The sequence below is a fragment of the Schistocerca nitens genome, unplaced genomic scaffold (genome assembly GCF_023898315.1).
Source record: "Schistocerca nitens isolate TAMUIC-IGC-003100 unplaced genomic scaffold, iqSchNite1.1 HiC_scaffold_528, whole genome shotgun sequence".
NCBI classification, from domain to species: Eukaryota; Metazoa; Arthropoda; class Insecta; order Orthoptera; family Acrididae; genus Schistocerca; species Schistocerca nitens.
In genome coordinates, this window is record NW_026046061.1 from 7,546,805 (window position 1) to 7,566,597 (window position 19,793).

Genomic DNA, 19,793 nt, shown 5'->3' on the forward strand with positions numbered 1-19,793 from the left:
TACAGTAAACCTGCACTGGTGCATCGGAATCTAATACTGGTCTCCCAGGAGCCGCTCAAACCACAAACACTTAGAAGATTCGCTCTTGTTGTACTTAAGTCAGCATTGTGCTTTTTACATTCAATTCCGATGCGATTTCTGTGTTTCATCGTCAATGTGAAGGTCCAAGGGATACAGTAAACCTGCACTGGTGCATCGGAATCTAATACTGGCCTCCCAGGAGCCGCTCAAAGCACAAACTCTTAGAAGATTCACTCTTCTTGTACTTAAGTCGGCATTGTGCCTTTTATATTCAATTCCGATGCGATTTCTGTGTTTCATCGTCAATGTGAAGGTCCAAGGGATACAGTAAACCTGCACTGGTGCATCGGAATCTAATACTGGTCTCCCAGGAGCCGCTCAAACCACAAACTCTTAGAAGATTCACTCTTCTTGTACTTAAGTTGGTATTGTGCTTTTTATATTCAATTCCGACGCGATTTCTGTGTTTCATCGTCAATGTGAAGGTCCAAGGGATACAGTAAACCTGCACTGGTGCATCGGAATCCAATACTGGTCTCCCAGGAGCCGCTCAAAGCACAAACTCTTAGAAGATTCACTCCTCTTATACTTAAGTCGGCAATGTGCCTTTTATATTCAATTCCGATGCGATTTCTGTGTTTCATCGTCAGTTCGAAGGTCCAAGGGATACAATAAACCTGAACTGGTGAATTGTAATCTAATAGTGGTCTCCCAGGAGACGCTCAAAGCACAAACTCTTAGAAGATTCACTCTTCTTGTACTTACTTGTACTTATGTCGGCATTGTGCCTCTTATATTCAATTCCAATGCGATTTCTGTGTTTCATCGTCAATGTGAAGGTCCAACGGATACAGTAAACCTGCACTGGTGCATCGGAATCTAATACTGGTCTCCCAGGAGCCGCTCAAACCACAAACTCTTACAAGATTCATTCTTCTTGTACTTAAGTTGGCATTGTGCCTTTTATATTCAATTCCAATGTGATTTCTGTGTTTCATCGTCAATGTGAAGGTCCAAGGGATACAGTAAACCTGCACTGGTGCATCGGAATCTAATACTGGTCTCCCAGGAGCCGCTCAAACCACAAACTCTTAGAAGATTCACTCTTCTTGTACTTAAGTCGGCATTGTGCCTCTTATATTCAATTCCGATGCGATTTCTGTGTTTCATCGTCAATGTGAAAGTCCATAGGGTTACAGTAAACCCGCACTGGTGCATCGGAATCTAATACTTGTCTCCCAGGAGCCGCTCAATGCGCAAACTCTTGGAAGATTCACTCTTCTTGTACTTAAGTCGGCATTGTGCCTTTTATATTCAATTCCGATGCGATTTCTGTGTTTCATCGTCAATGTGAAGGTCCAAGGGATACAGTAAACCTGCACTGGTGCATCGGAATCCAATACTGGTCTCCCAGGAGCCGCTCAAAGCACAAACTCTTAGAAGATTCACTCCACTTATACTTAAGTCGGCATTGTGCCTTTTAAATTCAATTCCGATGCGATTTCTGTGTTTCATCGCCAATGTTAAGGTCCAAGGGATACAGTAAACCTGCACTGGTGCATCGGAATCTAATACCGGTCTCCCATTAGCCGCTCAAAGCACAACCTCTTAGAAGATTCACTCTTCTTCTACTTAAGTCGGCATTGTGCATTTTATTTTCAATTCCGATACGATTTCTGTGTTTCATCGTCAATGTGAAGGTCCAAGGGATACAGAAAACCTGCACTGGTGCATCGGAATCCAATACTGGTCTCCCAGGAGCCGCTCAAAGCACAAACTCTTAGAAGATTCACTCTTCTTCTACTTAAGTCGGCATTGTGGCATTTATATTCAATTCCAATGTGATTTCTGTGTTTCATCGTCAATGTGAAGGTCCAAGAGATACAGTAAACCTGCACTGGTGCATCGGAATCTAATACTGGTCTCCCAGGAGCCGCTCAAACCACAAACTCTTAGAAGAGTCACTCTTCTTGTACTTAATTCGGCATTGTGCCTTTTATATTAAATTCCGATGCGATTTCTGTGTTTCATCCACAATGTGAAGGTCCAAGGGATACAGTAAACCTGCACTGGTGCATCGGAATCTAATACTGGTCTCCCAGGAGCCGCTCAAAGCACAAACTCTTGGAAGATTCACTCTTCTTGTACTTAAGTCGGCATTGTGCCTTTTATATTCTATTCCGATGCGATTTCTGTGTTTCATCGTCGATGTGAAGGTCCAAGGGATACAGTAATCCTACACTGGTGCATCGGAATCCAATACTGGTCTCCCAGGAGGCGCTCAAACCACAAACTCTTAGAAGATACACTCTTCTTGTACTTAAGTCGGCATTGTGCCATTTATATTCAATTCCAATGCGATTTCTGTGTTTCATCGTCAATGTGAAGGTCCAAGGGATACAGTAAACCTGCACTGGTGCATCGGAAACTAATACTGGTCTCCCAGGAGCCGCTCACAGCACAAACTCTTAGAAGATTCACTCTTCTTGTACTTAAGTCGGCATTGTGCCTTTTATATTCAATTTCAATGTGATTTCTGTGTTTCATCGTCAATGCGAAGGTCCAAGGGATACAGTAAACCTGCACAGGTGCATCGGAATCTAATACTAGTCTCCCAGAAGCCGCTCAAAGCACAAACTCTTAGAAGATTCACTTTTCCTGTACTTAAGACGGCATTGTGCCTTTTATATTAAATTCCGATGCGATTTCTGTGTTTCATCGTCAATGTGAAGGTCGAAGGGATACAGTAAACCTGCACTGGTGCATCGGAATCTAATACTGGTCTCCCAGGAGCCGCTCAAACCACAAACTCTTAGAAGATTCACTCTTCTTGTACTTAAGTTGGTATTGTGCTTTTTATATTCAATTCCGATGCGATTTCTGTGTTTCATCGTCAATGTGAAGGTCCAAGGGATACAGTAAACCTGCACTGGTGCATCGGAATCTAATACTGGTCTCCCATTAGCCGCTCAAAGCACAAACTCTTAGAAGATTCACTCTTGTTGTACTTAAGTCGGCATTGTGCTTTTTACATTCATTTCCGATGCGATTTCTGTGTTTCATCGTCAATGTGAAGGTCCAAGGGATACAGTAAACCTGCACTGGTGCATCGGAATCTAATACTGGTCTCCCAGGAGCCGCTCAAACCACAAACTCTTAGAAGATTCACTCTTCTTGTACTTAAGTCGGCATTGTGCCTTTTATATTCAATTCCGATGCGATTTCTGTGTTTCATCGTCAATGTGAAGGTCCAAGGGATACAGTAATCCTGCACTGGTGCATCGGAATCTAATACTGGTCTCCCAGGAACCGCTCAAACCACAAACTCTTACAAGATTCATTCTTCTTGTACTTAAGTCGGCATTGTGCCTCTTATATTCAATTCCGATGCGATTTCTGTGTTTCATCGTCAGTGTGAAGGTCCAAGGGATACAGTAAACCTGAACTGGTGAATTGGAATCTAATAGTGGTCTCCCAGGAGCCGCTCAAAGCACAAACTCTTAGAAGATTCACTCTTCTTGTACTTATGTCGGCATTGTGCCTCTTATATTCAATGCCAATGCGATTTCTGTGTTTCATCGTCAATGTGAAAGTCCAACGGATACAGTAAACCTGCACTGGTGCATCGGAATCTAATACTGGTCTCCCAGGAGCCGCTCAAAGCACAAACTCTTACAAGATTCATTCTTCTTGTACTTAAGTCGGCATTGTGCCTTTTATATTCAATTCCAATGTGATTTCTGTGTTTCATCATCAATGTGAAGGTCCAAGGGACACAGTAAATCTGCACTGGTGCATCGGAATCTAATACTGGTCTCCCAGGAGCCGCTCAAACCACAAACTCTTAGAAGATTCACTCTTCTTGTACTTAAGTCGGCATTGTGCCTCTTATATTCAATTCCGATGCGATTTCGGTATTTCATCGTCAATGTGAAGGTCCAAGGGATACAGTAAACCCGCACTGGTTCATCGGAATCCAATACTGGTCTTCCTGGAGCCGCTCAAAGCACAAACTCTTAGAAGATTCACTTTTCTTGTACTTAAGTCGGCATTGTGCATTTTATATTCAATTCCGATGCGATTTCTGTGTTTCATCGTCAATGTGAAGGTCCAAGGGATACAGTAAACCTGCACTGGTGCATCGGAATCTAATACTGGTCTCTCAGGAGCCGCTCAAAGCACAAACTCTTACAAGATTCACTCTTCTTGTACTTATGTCGGCATTGTGCCTCTTATATTCATTTCCGATGCGATTTCTGTATTTCATCGTCAATGTGAAGGTCCAAGGGATACAGTAAACCTGCACTGGTGCATCGGAATCTAATACTGGTCTCCCAGGAGCCGCTCAAATCACAAACTCTTAGAAGATTCACTCTTCTTGTACTTAAGTCGGCATTGTGCCTTTTATATTCAAATCCGATGCGATTTCTATGTTTCATCGTCAATGTGAAGGACCAAGGGATACAGTAAACCTGCACTGGTGCATCGGAATCTAATACTGGTCTCCCAGGAGCCGCTCAAAGCACAACCTCTTACAAGATTCACTCTTCTTCTACTAAAGTCGGCATTGTGCATTTTATATTCAATTCCGATGCGATTTCTGTGTTTCATCGTCAATGTGAAGGTCCAAGCGATACAGTAAACCTGCACTGGTGCATCGCAATCTAATACTGGTCTCCCAGGAGCCGCTCAAAGCACAAACTCTTAGAAGATTCACTCTTCTTGTACTTATGTCGGCATTGTGCCTCTTATATTCAATTCCGATTCGATTTCTGTGTTTCATCGTCAATGTGAAGGTCCAAGGGATACAGTAAACCTGCACTGGTGCATCGGAATCTAATACTGGTCTCCCAGGAGCCGCTCAAAGCACAAACTCTTAGAAGATTCTTTCTACTTGTACTTATGTCGGCATTGTGTCTTTTATATTGAATTCCGAAGCGATTTCTGTGTTTCATCGTCAATGTGAAGGTCCAAGGGATACAATAAACCTGCACTGGTGCATCGGAATCTAATACTGGTCTCCCAGGAGCCGCTCAAAGCACAAACTCTTGGAAGATTCACTCTTCTTGTACTTAAGTCGGCATTGTGCCTTTTATATTCAATTCCGATGCGATTTCTGTGTTTCATCGTCAATGTGAAGGTCCAAGGGATACAGTAAACCTAGACTGGTGCATCGGAATCCAATACTGGTCTCCCAGGAGGCGCTGAAACCACAAACTCTTAGAAGATTCACTCCTCTTGTACTTAAGTCGGCATTGTGCCATTTATATTCAATTCCAATGCGATTTCTGTGTTTCATCGTCAATGTGAAGGTCCAAGGGATACAGTAAACCTGCACTGGTGCATCGGAATCTAATACTGGTCTCCCAGGAGCCGCTCACAGCACAAACTCTTAGAAGATTCACTCTTCTTGTACATAAGTCGGCATTGTGCCTTTTATATTCAATTTCAATGTGATTTCTGTGTTTCATCGTCAATGCGAAGGTCCAAGGGATACAGTAAACCTGCACAGGTGCATCGGAATCTAATACTGGTCTCCCAGAAGCCGCTCACAGCACAAACTCTTAGAAGAGTCACTCTTCTTGTACTTAAGTCGGCATTGTGCCTTTTATATTCAATTCCGATTCGATTTCTGTGTTTCATCGTCAATGTGAAGGTCCAGGGGATACAGTAAACCTGCAGTGGTGCATCGGAATCTAATACTGGTCTCCCAGAAGCCGCTCAAAGCACAAACCCTTGGATGATTCACTCTTCTTGTACTTAAGTCGGCATTGTGCCTTTTATATTCAATTCCGATGCGATTTCTGTGTTTCATCGTCAATGTGAAGGTCCAAGGGATACAGTAAACCTACACTGGTGCATCGGAATCTAATACTGGTCTCCCAGGAGCCGCTCAAACCACAAACTCTTAGAAGATTCACTCTTCTTGTACTTAAGTTGGTATTGTGCTTTTTATATTCAATTCCGATGCGATTTCTGTGTTTCATCGTCAATGTGAAGGTCCAAGGGATACAGTAAACCTGCACTGGTGCATCGGAATCTAATACTGGTCTCCCATTAGCCGCTCAAAGCACAAACTCTTAGAAGATTCACTCTTGTTGTACTTAAGTCGGCATTGTGCTTTTTACATTCAATTTCGATGCGATTTCTGTGTTTCATCGTCAATGTGAAGGTCCAAGGGATACAGTAAACCTGCACTGGTGCATCGGAATCTAATACTGGTCTCCCAGGAGCCGCTCAAAGCACAAACTCTTAGAAGATTCACTCTTCTTGTACTTAAGTCGGCATTGTGCCTTTTATATTCAATTCCGATGCGATTTCTGTGTTTCATCGTCAATGTGAAGGTCCAAGGGATACAGTAAACCTGCACTGGTGCATCGGAATCTAATACTGGTCTCCCAGGAACCGCTCAAACCACAAACTCTTACAAGATTCATTCTTCTTGTACTTAAGTCGGCATTGTGCCTCTTATATTCAATTCCGATGCGATTTCTGTGTTTCATCGTCAGTGTGATGGTCCAAGGGATACAGTAAACCTGAACTGGTGAATTGGAATCTAATAGTGGTCTCCCAGGAGCCGCTCAAAGCACAAACTCTTAGAAGATTCACTCTTCTTGTACTTAAGTCGGCATTGTGCCTTTTATATTCAATTCCGATGCGATTTCTGTGTTTCATCGTCAATGTGAAGGTCCAAGGGATACAGTAAACCTGCGCTGGTGCATCGGAATCTAATACTGGTCTCCCAGGAGCCGCTCAAACCACAAACTCTTAGAAGATTCACTCTTCTTGTACTTAAGTTGGTATTGTGCTTTTTATATTCAATTCCGACGCGATTTCTGTGTTTCATCGTCAATGTGAAGGTCCAAGGGATACAGTAAACCTGCACTGGTGCATCGGAATCCAATACTGGTCTCCCAGGAGCCGCTCAAAGCACAAACTCTTAGAAGATTCACTCCTCTTATACTTAAGTCGGCATTGTGCCTTTTATATTCAATTCCGATGCGATTTCTGTGTTTCATCGTCAGTTCGAAGGTCCAAGGGATACAGTAAACCTGAACTGGTGAATTGTAATCTAATAGTTGTCTCCCAGGAGCCGCTCAAAGCACAAACTCTTAGAAGATTCACTCTTCTTGTACTTACTTGTACTTATGTCGGCATTGTGCCTCTTATATTCAATTCCAATGCGATTTCTGTGTTTCATCGTCAATGTGAAGGTCCAACGGATACAGTAAACCTGCACTGGTGCATCGGAATCTAATACTGGTCTCCCAGGAGCCGGTCAAAGCACAAACTCTTACAAGATTCATTCTTCTTGTACTTAAGTTGGCATTGTGCCTTTTATATTCAATTCCAATGTGATTTCTGTGTTTCATCGTCAATGTGAAGGTCCAAGGGATACAGTAAACCTGCACTGGTGCATCGGAATCTAATACTGGTCTCCCAGGAGCCGCTCAAACCACAAACTCTTAGAAGATTCACTCTTCTTGTACTTAAGTCGGCATTGTGCCTCTTATATTCAATTCCGATGCGATTTCTGTGTTTCATCGTCAATGTGAAAGTCAATAGGGTTACAGTAAACCCGCACTGGTGCATCGGAATCTAATACTTGTCTCCCAGGAGCCGCTCAAAGCGCAAACTCTTGGAAGATTCACTCTTCTTGTACTTAAGTCGGCATTGTGCCTTTTATATTCAATTCCGATGCGATTTCTGTGTTTCATCGTCAATGTGAAGGTCCAAGGGATACAGTAAACCTGCACTGGTGCATCGGAATCCAATACTGGTCTCCCAGGAGCCGCTCAAAGCACAAACTCTTAGAAGATTCACTCCTCTTATACTTAAGTCTGCATTGTGCCTTTTAAATTCAATTCCGATGCGATTTCTGTGTTTCATCGTCAATGTGAAGGTGCAAGGGATACAGAAAACCTGCACTGGTGCATCGGAATCCAATACTGGTCTCCCAGGAGCCGCTCAAAGCACAAACTCTTTGAAGATTCACTCTTCTTCTACTTAAGTCGGCATTGTGGCATTTATATTCAATTCCAATGTGATTTCTGTGTTTCATCGTCAATGTGAAGGTCCAAGAGATACAGTAAACCTGCACTGGTGCATCGGAATCTAATACTGGTCTCCCAGGAGCCGCTCAAACCACAAACTCTTAGAAGATTCACTCTTCTTGTACTTAATTCGGCATTGTGCCTTTTATATTAAATTCCGATGCGATTTCTGTGTTTCATCGTCAATGTGAAGGTCCAAGGGATACAGTAAACCTGCACTGGTGCATCGGAATCTAATACTGGTCTCCCAGGAGCCGCTCAAAGCACAAACTCTTGGAAGATTCACTCTTCTTGTACTTAAGTCGGCATTGTGCCTTTTATATTCTATTCCGATGCGATTTCTGTGTTTCATCGTCGATGTGAAGGTCCAAGGGATACAGTAAACCTACACTGGTGCATCGGAATCCAATACTGGTCTCCCAGGAGGCGCTCAAACCACAAACTCTTAGAAGATTCACTCTTCTTGTACTTAAGTCGGCATTGTGCCATTTATATTCAATTCCAATGCGATTTCTGTGTTTCATCGTCAATGTGAAGGTCCAACGGATACAGTAAACCTGCACTGGTGCATCGGAATCTAATACTGGTCTCCCAGGAGCCGCTCACAGCACAAACTCTTAGAAGATTCACTCTTCTTGTACTTAAGTCGGCATTGTGCCTTTTATATTCAATTTCAATGTGATTTCTGTGTTTCATCGTCAATGCGAAGGTCCAAGGGATACAGTAAACCTGCACAGGTGCATCGGAATCTAATACTGGTCTCCCAGAAGCCGCTCAAAGCACAAACTCTTAGAAGATTCACTTTTCTTGTACTTAAGACGGCATTGTGCCTTTTATATTAAATTCCGATGCGATTTCTGTGTTTCATCGTCAATGTGAAGGTCGAAGGGATACAGTAAACCTGCACTGGTGCATCGGAATCTAATACTGGTCTCCCAGGAGCCGCTCAAACCACAAACTCTTAGAAGATTCACTCTTCTTGTACTTAAGTTGGTATTGTGCTTTTTATATTCAATTCCGATGCGATTTCTGTGTTTCATCGTCAATGTGAAGGTCCAAGGGATACAGTAAACCTGCACTGGTGCATCGGAATCTAATACTGGTCTCCCATTAGCCGCTCAAAGCACAAACTCTTAGAAGATTCACTCTTGTTGTACTTAAGTCGGCATTGTGCTTTTTACATTCAATTCCGATGCGATTTCTGTGTTTCATCGTCAATGTGAAGGTCCAAGGGATACAGTAAACCTGCACTGGTGCATCGGAATCTAATACTGGTCTCCCAGGAGCCGCTCAAAGCACAAACTCTTACAAGATTCACTCTTCTTGTACTTAAGTCGGCATTGTGCCTTTTATATTCAATTCCGATGCGATTTCTGTGTTTCATCGTCAATGTGAAGGTCCAAGGGATACAGTAAACCTGCACTGGTGCATCGGAATCTAATACTGGTCTCCCAGGAACCGCTCAAACCACAAACTCTTACAAGATTCATTCTTCTTGTACTTAAGTCGGCATTGTGCCTCTTATATTCAATTCCGATGCGATTTCTGTGTTTCATCGTCAGTGTGAAGGTCCAAGGGATACAGTAAACCTGAACTGGTGAATTGGAATCTAATAGTGGTCTCCCAGGAGCCGCTCAAAGCACAAACTCTTAGAAGATTCACTCTTCTTGTACTTATGTCGGCATTGTGCCTCTTATATTCAATGCCAATGCGATTTCTGTGTTTCATCGTCAATGTGAAAGTCCAACGGATACAGTAAACCTGCACTGGTGCATCGGAATCTAATACTGGTCTCCCAGGAGCCGCTCAAAGCACAAACTCTTACAAGATTCATTCTTCTTGTACTTAAGTTGGCATTGTGCCTTTTATATTCAATTCCAATGTGATTTCTGTGTTTCATCATCAATGTGAGGGTCCAAGGGACACAGTAAACCTGCACTGGTGCATCGGAATCTAATACTGCTCTCCCAGGAGCCGCTCAAACCACAAACTCTTAGAAGATTCACTCTTCTTGTACTTAAGTCGGCATTGTGCCTCTTATATTCAATTCCGATGCGATTTCGGTATTTCATCGTCAATGTGAAGGTCCAAGGGATACAGTAAACCCGCACTGGTTCATCGGAATCCAATACTGGTCTTCCTGGAGCCGCTCAAAGCACAAACTCTTAGAAGATTCACTTTTCTTGTACTTAAGTCGGCATTGTGCCTTTTATATTCAATTCCGATGCGATTTCTGTGTTTCATCGTCAATGTGAAGGTCCAAGGGATACAGTAAACCTGCACTGGTGCATCGGAATCTAATACTGGTCTCCCAGGAGCCGCTCAAAGCACAAACTCTTACAAGATTCACTCTTCTTGTACTTATGTCGGCATTGTGCCTCTTATATTCATTTCCGATGCGATTTCTGTATTTCATCGTCAATGTGAAGGTCCAAGGGATACAGTAAACCTGCACTGGTGCATCGGAATCTAATACTGGTCTCCCAGGAGCCGCTCAAATCACAAACTCTTAGAAGATTCACTCTTCTTGTACTTAAGTCGGCATTGTGCCTTTTATATTCAAATCCGATGCGATTTCTATGTTTCATCGTCAATGTGAAGGACCAAGGGATACAGTAAACCTGCACTGGTGCATCGGAATCTAATACTGGTCTCCCAGGAGCCGCACAAAGCACAACCTCTTACAAGATTCACTCTTCTTCTACTAAAGTCGGCATTGTGCATTTTATATTCAATTCCGATGCGATTTCTGTGTTTCATCGTCAATGTGAAGGTCCAAGGGATACAGTAAACCTGCACTGGTGCATCGGAATCTAATACTGGTCTCCCAGGAGCCGCTCACAGCACAAACTCTTAGAAGATTCACTCTTCTTGTACTTAAGTCGGCATTGTGCCTTTTATATTCAATTTCAATGTGATTTCTGTGTTTCATCGTCAATGCGAAGGTCCAAGGGATACAGTAAACCTGCACAGGTGCATCGGAATCTAATACTGGTCTCCCAGAAGCCGCTCAAAGCACAAACTCTTAGAAGATTCACTTTTCTTGTACTTAAGACGGCATTGTGCTTTTTTATATTAAATTCCGATGCGATTTCTGTGTTTCATCGTCAATGTGAAGGTCGAAGGGATACAGTAAACCTGCACTGGTGCATCGGAATCTAATACTGGTCTCCCAGGAGCCGCTCAAACCACAAACTCTTAGAAGATTCACTCTTCTTGTACTTAAGTTGGTATTGTGCTTTTTATATTCAATTCCGATGCGATTTCTGTGTTTCATCGTCAATGTGAAGGTCCAAGGGATACAGTAAACCTGCACTGGTGCATCGGAATCTAATACTGGTCTCCCATTAGCCGCTCAAAGCACAAACTCTTAGAAGATTCACTCTTGTTGTACTTAAGTCGGCATTGTGCTTTTTACATTCAATTCCGATGCGATTTCTGTGTTTCATCGTCAATGTGAAGGTCCAAGGGATACAGTAAACCTGCACTGGTGCATCGGAATCTAATACTGGTCTCCCAGGAGCCGCTCAAAGCACAAACTCTTAGAAGATTCACTCTTCTTGTACTTAAGTCGGCATTGTGCCTTTTATATTCAATTCCGATGCGATTTCTGTGTTTCATCGTCAATGTGAAGGTCCAAGGGATACAGTAAACCTGCACTGGTGCATCGGAATCTAATACTGGTCTCCCAGGAACCGCTCAAACCACAAACTCTTACAAGATTCATTCTTCTTGTACTTAAGTCGGCATTGTGCCTCTTATATTCAATTCCGATGCGATTTCTGTGTTTCATCGTCAGTGTGAAGGTCCAAGGGATACAGTAAACCTGAACTGGTGAATTGGAATCTAATAGTGGTCTCCCAGGAGCCGCTCAAAGCACAAACTCTTAGAAGATTCACTCTTCTTGTACTTATGTCGGCATTGTGCCTCTTATATTCAATGCCAATGCGATTTCTGTGTTTCATCGTCAATGTGAAAGTCCAACGGATACAGTAAACCTGCACTGGTGCATCGGAATCTAATACTGGTCTCCCAGGAGCCGCTCAAAGCACAAACTCTTACAAGATTCATTCTTCTTGTACTTAAGTTGGCATTGTGCCTTTTATATTCAATTCCAATGTGATTTCTGTGTTTCATCATCAATGTGAGGGTCCAAGGGACACAGTAAACCTGCACTGGTGCATCGGAATCTAATACTGCTCTCCCAGGAGCCGCTCAAACCACAAACTCTTAGAAGATTCACTCTTCTTGTACTTAAGTCGGCATTGTGCCTCTTATATTCAATTCCGATGCGATTTCGGTATTTCATCGTCAATGTGAAGGTCCAAGGGATACAGTAAACCCGCACTGGTTCATCGGAATCCAATACTGGTCTTCCTGGAGCCGCTCAAAGCACAAACTCTTAGAAGATTCACTTTTCTTGTACTAAAGTCGGCATTGTGCCTTTTATATTCAATTCCGATGCGATTTCTGTGTTTCATCGTCAATGTGAAGGTCCAAGGGATACAGTAAACCTGCACTGGTGCATCGGAATCTAATACTGGTCTCCCAGGAGCCGCTCAAAGCACAAACTCTTACAAGATTCACTCTTCTTGTACTTATGTCGGCATTGTGCCTCTTATATTCATTTCCGATGCGATTTCTGTATTTCATCGTCAATGTGAAGGTCCAAGGGATACAGTAAACCTGCACTGGTGCATCGGAATCTAATACTGGTCTCCCAGGAGCCGCTCAAATCACAAACTCTTAGAAGATTCACTCTTCTTGTACTTAAGTCGGCATTGTGCCTTTTATATTCAAATCCGATGCGATTTCTATGTTTCATCGTCAATGTGAAGGACCAAGGGATACAGTAAACCTGCACTGGTGCATCGGAATCTAATACTGGTCTCCCAGGAGCCGCACAAAGCACAACCTCTTACAAGATTCACTCTTCTTCTACTAAAGTCGGCATTGTGCATTTTATATTCAATTCCGATGCGATTTCTGTGTTTCATCGTCAATGTGAAGGTCCAAGTGATACAGTAAACCTGCACTGGTGCATCGCAATCTAATACTGGTCTCCCAGGAGCCGCTCAAAGCACAAACTCTTAGAAGATTCACTCTTCTTGTACTTATGTCGGCATTGTGCCTCTTATATTCAATTCCGATGCGATTTCTGTGTTTCATCGTCAATGTGAAGGTCCAAGGGATACAGTAAACCTGCAGTGGTGCATCGGAATCTAATACTGGTCTCCCAGAAGCCGCTCAAAGCACAAACCCTTGGAAGATTCACTCTTCTTGTACTTAAGTCGGCATTGTGCCTTTTATATTCAATTCCGATGCGATTTCTGTGTTTCATCGTCAATGTGAAGGTCCAAGGGATACAGTAAACCTACACTGGTGCATCGGAATCTAATACTGGTCTCCCAGGAGGCGCTCAAACCACAAACTCTTAGAAGATTCACTCTTCTTGTACTTAAGTCGGCAATGTGCCATTTATATTCAATTCCAATGCGATTTCTGTGTTTCATCGTCAATGTGAAGGTCCAAGGGATACAGCAAACTTGCACTGGTGCATCGGAATCTAATACTGGTCTCCCAAGAGCCGCTCACAGCACAAACTCTTAGAAGATTCACTCTTCTTGTACTTAAGTCGGCATTGTGCCTTTTATATTCAATTCCAATGTGATTTCTGTGTTTCATCGTCAATGTGAAGGTCCAAGGGATACAGTCAACCTGCACTGGTGCATCGGAATCTCATACTGGTCTCCCAGGAGCCGCTCAAACCACAAACTCTTAGAAGATTCACTCTTCTTGTACTTAAGTCGGCATTGTGCCTTTTATATTCAATTCCGATGCGATTTCTGTGTTTCATCGTCAATGTGAAGGTCCAAGGGATACAGTAAACCTGCACTGGTGCATCGGAATCTAATACTGGTCTCCCAGGAGCCGCTCAAACCACAAACTCTTAGAAGATTCACTCTTGTTGTACTTAAGTCAGCATTGTGCTTTTTACATTCAATTCCGATGCGATTTCTGTGTTTCAGCGTCAATGTGAAGCTCCAAGGGATACAGTAAACCTGCACTGGTGCATCGGAATCTAATACTGGCCTCCCATTAGCCGCTCAAAGCACAAACTCTTAGAAGATTCACTCTTCTTGTACTTAAGTCGGCATTGTGCCTTTTATATTCAATTCCGATGCGATTTCTGTGTTTCATCGTCAATGTGAAGGTCCAAGGGATACAGTAAACCTGCACTGGTGCATCGGAATCTAATACTGGTCTCCCAGGAGCCGCTCAAACCACAAACTCTTAGAAGATTCACTCTTCTTGTACTTAAGTTGGTATTGTGCTTTTTATATTCAATTCCGACGCGATTTCTGTGTTTCATCGTCAATGTGAAGGTCCAAGGGATACAGTAAACCTGCACTGGTGCATCGGAATCCAATACTGGTCTCCCAGGAGCCGCTCAAAGCACAAACTCTTAGAAGATTCACTCCTCTTATACTTAAGTCGGCATTGTGCCTTTTATATTCAATTCCGATGCGATTTCTGTGTTTCATCGTCAGTTCGAAGGTCCAAGGGATACAGTAAACCTGAACTGGTGAATTGTAATCTAATAGTGGTCTCCCAGGAGCCGCTCAAAGCACAAACTCTTAGAAGATTCACTCTTCTTGTACTTACTTGTACTTATGTCGGCATTGTGCCTCTTATATTCAATTCCAATGCGATTTCTGTGTTTCATCGTCAATGTGAAGGTCCAACGGATACAGTAAACCTGCACTGGTGCATCGGAATCTAATACTGGTCTCCCAGGAGCCGGTCAAAGCACAAACTCTTACAAGATTCATTCTTCTTGTACTTAAGTTGGCATTGTGCCTTTTATATTCAATTCCAATGTGATTTCTGTGTTTCATCGTCAATGTGAAGGTCCAAGGGATACAGTAAACCTGCACTGGTGCATCGGAATCTAATACTGGTCTCCCAGGAGCCGCTCAAACCACAAACTCTTAGAAGATTCACTCTTCTTGTACTTAAGTCGGCATTGTGCCTCTTATATTCAATTCCGATGCGATTTCTGTGTTTCATCGTCAATGTGAAAGTCCATAGGGTTACAGTAAACCCGCACTGGTGCATCGGAATCTAATACTTGTCTCCCAGGAGCCGCTAAAAGCGCAAACTCTTGGAAGATTCACTCTTCTTGTACTTAAGTCGGCATTGTGCCTTTTATATTCAATTCCGATGCGATTTCTGTGTTTCATCGTCAATGTGAAGGTCCAAGGGATACAGTAAACCTGCACTGGTGCATCGGAATCCAATACTGGTCTCCCAGGAGCCGCTCAAAACACAAACTCTTAGAAGATTCACTCCTCTTATACTTAAGTCGGCATTGTGCCTTTTAAATTCAATTCCGATGCGATTTCTGTGTTTCATCGCCAATGTTAAGGTCCAAGGGATACAGTAAACCTGCACTGGTGCATCGGAATCTAATACCGGTCTCCCATTAGCCGCTCAAAGCACAACCTCTTAGAAGATTCACTCTTCTTCTACTTAAGTCGGCATTGTGCCTTTTATTTTCAATTCCGATACGATTTCTGTGTTTCATCGTCAATGTGAAGGTCCAAGGGATACAGAAAACCTGCACTGGTGCATCGGAATCCAATACTGGTCTCCCAGGAGCCGCTCAAAGCACAAACTCTTAGAAGATTCACTCTTCTTCTACTTAAGTCGGCATTGTGGCATTTATATTCAATTCCAATGTGATTTCTGTGTTTCATCGTCAATGTGAAGGTCCAAGAGATACAGTAAACCTGCACTGGTGCATCGGAATCTAATACTGGTCTCCCAGGAGCCGCTCAAACCACAAACTCTTAGAAGAGTCACTCTTCTTGTACTTAATTCGGCATTGTGCCTTTTATATTAAATTCCGATGCGATTTCAGTGTTTCATCGTCAATGTGAAGGTCCAAGGGATACAGTAAACCTGCACTGGTGCATCGGAATCTAATACTGGTCTCCCAGGAGCCGCTCACAGCACAAACTCTTAGAAGATTCACTCTTCTTGTACTTAAGTCGGCATTGTGCCTTTTATATTCAATTTCAATGTGATTTCTGTGTTTCATCGTCAATGCGAAGGTCCAAGAGATACAGTAAACCTGCACAGGTGCATCGGAATCTAATACTGGTCTCCCAGAAGCCGCTCAAAGCACAAACTCTTAGAAGATTCACTTTTCTTGTACTTAAGACGGCATTGTGCCTTTTATATTAAATTCCGATGCGATTTCTGTGTTTCATCGTCAATGTGAAGGTCGAAGGGATACAGTAAACCTGCACTGGTGCATCGGAATCTAATACTGGTCTCCCAGGAGCCGCTCAAACCACAAACTCTTAGAAGATTCACTCTTCTTGTACTTAAGTTGGTATTGTGCTTTTTATATTCAATTCCGATGCGATTTCTGTGTTTCATCGTCAATGTGAAGGTCCAAGGGATACAGTAAACCTGCACTGGTGCATCGGAATCTAATACTGGTCTCCCATTAGCCGCTCAAAGCACAAACTCTTAGAAGATTCACTCTTGTTGTACTTAAGTCGGCATTGTGCTTTTTACATTCAATTCCGATGCGATTTCTGTGTTTCATCGTCAATGTGAAGGTCCAAGGGATACAGTAAACCTGCACTGGTGCATCGGAATCTAATACTGGTCTCCCAGGAGCCGCTCAAACCACAAACTCTTAGAAGATTCACTCTTCTTGTACTTAAGTCGGCATTGTGCCTTTTATATTCAATTCCGATGCGATTTCTGTGTTTCATCGTCAATGTGAAGGTCCAAGGGATACAGTAAACCTGCACTGGTGCATCGGAATCTAATACTGGTCTCCCAGGAACCGCTCAAACCACAAACTCTTACAAGATTCATTCTTCTTGTACTTAAGTCGGCATTGTGCCTCTTATATTCAATTCCGATGCGATTTCTGTGTTTCATCGTCAGTGTGAAGGTCCAAGGGATACAGTAAACCTGAACTGGTGAATTGGAATCTAATAGTGGCCTCCCAGGAAGCGCTCAAAGCACAAACTCTTAGAAGATTCACTCTTCTTGTACTTATGTCGGCATTGTGCCTCTTATATTCAATGCCAATGCGATTTCTGTGTTTCATCGTCAATGTGAAAGTCCAACGGATACAGTAAACCTGCACTGGTGCATCGGAATCTAATACTGGTCTCCCAGGAGCCGCTCAAAGCACAAACTCTTACAAGATTCACTCTTCTTGTACTTAAGTTGGCATTGTGCCTTTTATATTCAATTCCAATGTGATTTCTGTGTTTCATCATCAATGTGAAGGTCCAAGGGACACAGTAAACCTGCACTGGTGCATCGGAATCTAATACTGGTCTCCCAGGAGCCGCTCAAACCACAAACTCTTAGAAGATTCACTCTTCTTGTACTTAAGTCGGCATTGTGCCTCTTATATTCAATTCCGATGCGATTTCGGTATTTCATCGTCAATGTGAAGGTCCAAGGGATACAGTAAACCCGCACTGGTTCATCGGAATCCAATACTGGTCTTCCTGGAGCCGCTCAAAGCACAAACTCTTAGAAGATTCACTCTTCTTGTACTTAAGTCGGCATTGTGCCTTTTATATTCAATTCCGATGCGATTTCTGTGTTTCATCGTCAATGTGAAGGTCCAAGGGATACAGTAAACCTGCACTGGTGCATCGGAATCTAATACTGGTCTCCCAGGAGCCGCTCAAAGCACAAACTCTTACAAGATTCACTCTTCTTGTACTTATGTCGGCATTGTGCCTCTTATATTCATTTCCGATGCGATTTCTGTATTTCATCGTCAATGTGAAGGTCCAAGGGATACAGTAAACCTGCACTGGTGCATCGGAATCTAATACTGGTCTCCCAGGAGCCGCTCAAATCACAAACTCTTAGGAGATTCACTCTTCTTGTACTTAAGTCGGCATTGTGCCTTTTATATTCAAATCCGATGCGATTTCTATGTTTCATCGTCAATGTGAAGGACCAAGGGATACAGTAAACCTGCACTGGTGCATTGGAATCTAATACTGGTCTCCCAGGAGCCGCTCAAAGCACAACCTCTTACAAGATTCACTCTTCTTCTACTAAAGTCGGCATTGTGCATTTTATATTCAATTCCGATGCGATTTCTGTGTTTCATCGTCAATGTGAAGGTCCAAGTGATACAGTAAACCTGCACTGGTGCATCGCAATCTAATACTGGTCTCCCAGGAGCCGCTCAAAGCACAAACTCTTAGAAGATTCACTCTTCTTGTACTTATGTCGGCATTGTGCCTCTTATATTCAATTCCGATTCGATTTCTGTGTTTCATCGTCAATGTGAAGGTCCAGGGGATACAGTAAACCTGCAGTGGTGCATCGGAATCTAATACTGGTCTCCCAGAAGCCGCTCAAGGCACAAACCCTTGGAAGATTCACTCTTCTTGTACTTAAGTCGGCATTGTGCCTTTTATATTCAATTCCGATGCGATTTCTGTGTTTCATCGTCAATGTGAAGGTCCAAGGGATACAGTAAACCTACACTGGTGCATCGGAATCTAATACTGGTCTCCCAGGAGGCGCTCAAACCACAAACTCTTAGAAGATTCACTCTTCTTGTACTTAAGTCGGCAATGTGCCATTTATATTCAATTCCAATGGGATTTCTGTGTTTCATCGTCAATGTGAAGGTCCAAGGGATACAGCAAACTTGCACTGGTGCATCGGAATCTAATACTGGTCTCCCAGGAGCCGCTCACAGCACAAACTCTTAGAAGATTCACTTTTCTTGTACTTAAGACGGCATTGTGCCTTTTATATTAAATTCCGATGCGATTTCTGTGTTTCATCGTCAATGTGAAGGTCGAAGGGATACAGTAAACCTGCACTGGTGCATCGGAATCTAATACTGGTCTCCCAGGAGCCGCTCAAACCACAAACTCTTAGAAGATTCACTCTTCTTGTACTTAAGTTGGTATTGTGCTTTTTATATTCAATTCCGATGCGATTTCTGTGTTTCATCGTCAATGTGAAGGTCCAAGGGATACAGTAAACCTGCACTGGTGCATCGGAATCTAATACTGGTCTCCCATTAGCCGCTCAAAGCACAAACTCTTAGAAGATTCACTCTTGTTGTACTTAAGTCGGCATTGTGCTTTTTACATTCAATTCCGATGCGATTTCTGTGTTTCATCGTCAATGTGAAGGTCCAAGGGATACAGTAAACCTGCACTGGTGCATCGGAATCTAATACTGGTCTCCCAGGAGCCGCTCAAACCACAAACTCTTAGAAGATTCACTCTTCTTGTACTTAAGTCGGCATTGTGCCTTTTATATTCAATTCCGATGCGATTTCTGTGTTTCATCGTCAATGTGAAGGTCCAAGGGATACAGTAAACCTGCACTGGTGCATCGGAATCTAATACTGGTCTCCCAGGAACCGCTCAAACCACAAACTCTTACAAGATTCATTCTTCTTGTACTTAAGTCGGCATTGTGCCTCTTATATTCAATTCCGATGCGATTTCTGTGTTTCATCGTCAGTGTGAAGGTCCAAGGGATACAGTAAACCTGAACTGGTGAATTGGAATCTAATAGTGGCCTCCCAGGAAGCGCTCAAAGCACAAACTCTTAGAAGATTCACTCTTCTTGTACTTATGTCGGCATTGTGCCTCTTATATTCAATGCCAATGCGATTTCTGTGTTTCATCG